At 52.4% G+C, this 4,351-nt stretch overlaps 1 non-coding gene across 1 annotated transcript; it reads right to left on the bottom strand.

Moving 5' to 3' along the window:
• Positions 1-800: 800 nt before the first annotated feature.
• Positions 801-872, bottom strand: TRNAR-UCU (transfer RNA arginine (anticodon UCU)). Its single transcript has one exon. It is a non-coding gene; the product is annotated as a tRNA-Arg (tRNA).
• Positions 873-4,351: the final 3,479 nt, after the last annotated feature.

Raw genomic sequence — 4,351 nt, 5'->3', positions numbered from 1 at the left:
CAGGAGACCTGGGTTCGATCCCTGGGTTGGGAAGATCCCTTAGAGGAGGGCATGGCAACCCACTCCAGTATTGTTGCCTGGAGAATTCCATGGACAGAGGAGCCTGGCGGGCTACAGTCCACGGGGTCGCAAAGAGTCGGAGACGCCTGAGGGTAAGAACAAGAAGTGACATGGAGAAGTGGTGGCCACACTGGTAGGAGGGGGTAGCTACGCCCTGCTCCTAGAGGTGGTGATGACAGCAGGGCTCCTGCTAGGGGCCCCGTCCAGTCTCCATGGTGCTGGCAGTCCCGGGCAGCATGGACCTCTGGAATTGCCCTGGGTTTGCGGGAGGCTTTGGGCACCGTGGCCCCTGCCTGGGTCTCTGGTCCTCCTGGAGCGTTGGTGGGTTCCTGGTAACCAGCTCCATAGCAGACTCTTGTCTTGACTGAAGTTGGACAGAGCTGGGTTTCGTTTCCTGGAGAATCACTTTAAGATGGTGCTAGACAAGATGGCATCACAGAGTGAAATGTTCTCTTTTCTCTTCTTTTTCAGTTTTTTTTGTTGTTTGTTATTTAGGGGACCGTGTCTGCTCCTAGCACACTTAGTCTCTTTAATCTCTTCCTAATAGTTGTGACTCTCTCTTTTATTTATTTATCCAGCTTGATTCAGGTACAATTGACATATCAAATTATAAGATATTTAAAATGTATATTGTGGCGATTTGATATACATATTCATTGTGAAAGGACTCCCCCCACCATGCGGTCTCCCTTTTGTATTTATTTATTTTTGACCAGGCCAAGCAGTATGTGGAATCTTAGTTCCCCAACCAGGGATTGAACCTTTGCCCCTGCAGTAGAAGTGCAGAGCCCTAACCACTGGACCACCAGGGAGTGCGTACAATCTCTCTTTTAAACGAAATGACAACCCACTCCAGTATTCTTGCTGGGAAAATTCCATGGACAGAGGAGCCTGGTGGGCTCCAGTCCATGGGGTCACACAGGAGGATGCGACTGAGTGACTGAGCATGCTCCCTTTTAAACAAAGCCAGTGCACTGGAGACCAGGGTCAGTATCTAGGTAGAACTGAATAGCCTGGGTATTACAAAGTAGTTACCTTTTGTTTATGGCAAGTATACGGTATCAATACAATGATTCCTTTTAAAAGTCTTTAAGAAAAAAAATCACAATCCAGTTCATGAAAAATGAATAATAGTACAGTAGTGTATTACGAGCATGGTTCCTGAATGAAAGAATTGGGGGAAGCAAGTGGCTGGGCCTCCCATTAGACACAAAATGGGTCCAAAGAAGTGAGTGGAGGGGTTCTCAGACACAGCCGAGCTCCCTGAACCCGAGGGCTGTTGGGGGGGCTGTTCCTTTCCCAGTCACTGTGCTGGTGAGCTGGGCCCTCACCACGTGCCCGGGAGGATGTAGCCAGCGCCCCCACGTCCCCCACATCCCATCTGTAGTGTGGGGACACGTGACCCTCCTGGGTTGCAAGCCTCCAGCCAGTATGAGCTCAGGGCTTGGCTGGAAACTTCCCTCCACTGCAGGGCTGGGGCTGGGTGGGGGGGCACTGGGAGGGAGCCAGGAAGTTCTCTGGTTCGGGATCAGCCTCGGGTCTGGCAGGCTGGGCCTGGAGCTCTGGACTCGGGTCCAGCTGCTTTCAGCAGCCCCTGCTTTGCTTGGGGTGGAATGGGGGTGGCAGGAGCTGACCTGTCTGGGCTCCCCCGCCCTCTGGCTCTCCCAGCTCAGCAGTCTGTTCCTGCTCCAGGGCCTTACCGTTAGCTCTTCTTTCTCCTGCCTGGAAGGTTCTTTCCATCCACCGCCCCTGCTCCTCGCTGAGGCCTCTGGCTGGCTGCCACCCTCTCAGGGAGGACTTCCCTCTCTCACCCTCTCAGGGGGACTTCCCTGCTCTCACCCTCTCAGGAGGACTTCCCTGCTCTTACCCTCTCAGGGGGACTTCCCTCTCGCACCCTCTCAGGAGGACTTCCCTGCCGTCACCAGCCGGTACACCCCATAGCTTCCATTTTAGAATTTATTAAATATATATACGGACACATATATTTATTTATTTGGCTGGGTCAGGTCTTAGTTGTGGTGTTCAGGAACCGCTGTTGTGACGCATAAGCCCTGTGTCATGTAGGGTCTTAGTTCCCTGACCAGGGATCGAACCTGCATCCCCTGCACTGGAAGGCAAATTCTCAACCACTGGACAAGCAGGGAAGTCCCTTACATTTATTTTTAATTGGGAGATAACTTCTGTACAACGTTGTGTTAGTTTCTGCTGTTCAACAGCGTGAATCAGCTCTAAGTATACATATATCCCCTCCCCTCTGAGCCTCCGTACCCACCACCCCTCACCCCGCCCTCTAGATCATCGCAGAGGAGGACCGAGCAGAGCTCCCTGTGCTCTGCAGCAGCCTCCCACCAGCCAGCTATTCCTCACGTGGCAGTGTGTGGATGTCAACACCACCATCTCAGTGTGTCCCCCTCTCCCCCCACCCCTCCCACAAGTCTGTTCTCTACATCTGGCATTTCTGTTCTTGCCCTGCAAATAGATTCTTCAGTACCATTCTAGATTCCATATATATGTGTTAATATAGCTTACTTTCTTCCTAGCACTTCTTATGGCCTGAAATCAGGGTTCTATTTAGTGCCTGACTCCCCATGAGAACATGAGCACCCTGTAGAGGCAGCCAGGACTGTGTCCAAAAATGACTGCAAATCTTGTGAGGGCCACAGCAGAGCATGAAGGGGCCCGGAGCCCTTGTAAACCCTGGCTCCTGTGCTGCTCTGAGGTCTGCACGCCCTGGAAAGCAGCCCCGGCCAGGAGCTGTGTCGTGTTCACCAGTCCCCAAGGCCCGGAACAAGCCTGGCGCATAGCAAGCCATCACTACATATCTGATGGCTGACTGAATTGATGAATGAATGAGCCATGTGACTCCAGAGCTGATGGCTTTAGCTGCTACTTTGTCTGAAAACAGAAATAAAATACTCCTCACCATTTATTATTGAGATCAACTTGTCCATTAAGCTTTAAAGGCAGGACCAGACCAAGAGGCTGGGCAAGGGTGGGAGGTTTATTCTAAGAGCAATTCCAAGAGCCTCTGAGGTTTTGCAGCAGGGCTGTGATGAGCTGGGTTCACTATGTGAGATAATGTCCAAGTGGCCATGGGCAACGCAGAGTAAACTGGGAGGAAACTGGAGCAAGGAGGTCCTTGCAGTGGCCTGGATGATGGAGATGTGAGGTTAAGGGGGGCTCCTGTGCTGGGCCCCAGCCTCCTGCCTTGTGTGTGCTCCGTCGCTCAGTCATGTCTGACTCTTTGGACTATAGCCCATCAGGCTCCTCTGTCTGTGGAATTTTCCAGGCAAGAATACTGGAGTGGGGTGCCATTTCCACCTCCATGGGGTCTTGGTCTTCCTGACCCAGGGATTGAACCCCTGTCTCCTGTGGCTCCTGCATTGGAGGTGGGCTGTTTACCATCGGAGCCTTCGGGGAAGCCCTCTAGCATCTTGTCTTACTCCCCACCAAAACAATGGGCCAGATTTAAAGGCTTCGGGGTAATATTGTTTGGCTTGGGCTTCCCAGCTGGCGCTAGTGGTAAAGAACCTGCAGGAGACACAAGAGATGCCAGTTTGATCCCTGAGTCAGGAAGATCCCCTGGAGGAGGGCATGGCAACCCACTCCAGTATTCTCGCCTGGAGAATCCCATGGACAGAGGAGCCTGATGGGCTACAGTCTTTGGGGTCACAGAGAGTCGGACACGACTGAGCAACTTAGCAGCAGCAGCAGCAGCAGCTGGGGAGGTACCTGGCGGCATCAGTTTTCACCACAAAGGTCCGGGCTGGGCTGTACACGCACTCCCCCCAACCCCCACCCCAGCCCTTCCCCTAATCCTGCGGATGGAGAAGATGGTTTATGATGAGAGCACTACACACCCCATAAAAGTTAAGTGTATTTATACATAACAGGCAGACCTGGAAAGCCCACAGCAAAGTAGTTACGGGAAGAAATGTAGCCCTTGGAAGAAGGCTGTTAGAACCAGTGACATGGAGCCAGGGACTCCGTTTGAAGGAAAGGTGTTCCCTCGGTGGAACCCAGAAAGGTACAATTTAACTTGAATTACTTCTAACTCATAGTGATTCCACCCTGGTGGCTCAGACAGTGAAGAATCTGCCTGCAATGCAGGAGACCCAGATTTGATCCCTGGGTCGGGAAGATCCCCTGGAGAAGGGAATGGCAACCCACCCCAGTATTCTTGCCTGCAGAATCTCATGGACAGAGGAGCCTGGTGGGCTACAGTCCATGGGGTCACAAGAGAGTCAGACAGGACTGAATGACTGAACAACAGCAACAAACATGAAGGGAG

This window comes from Bos mutus, chromosome 13 (assembly GCF_027580195.1).
Source record: "Bos mutus isolate GX-2022 chromosome 13, NWIPB_WYAK_1.1, whole genome shotgun sequence".
NCBI classification, from domain to species: Eukaryota; Metazoa; Chordata; class Mammalia; order Artiodactyla; family Bovidae; genus Bos; species Bos mutus.
This window is presented reverse-complemented; position numbering and strand designations above follow the sequence as displayed.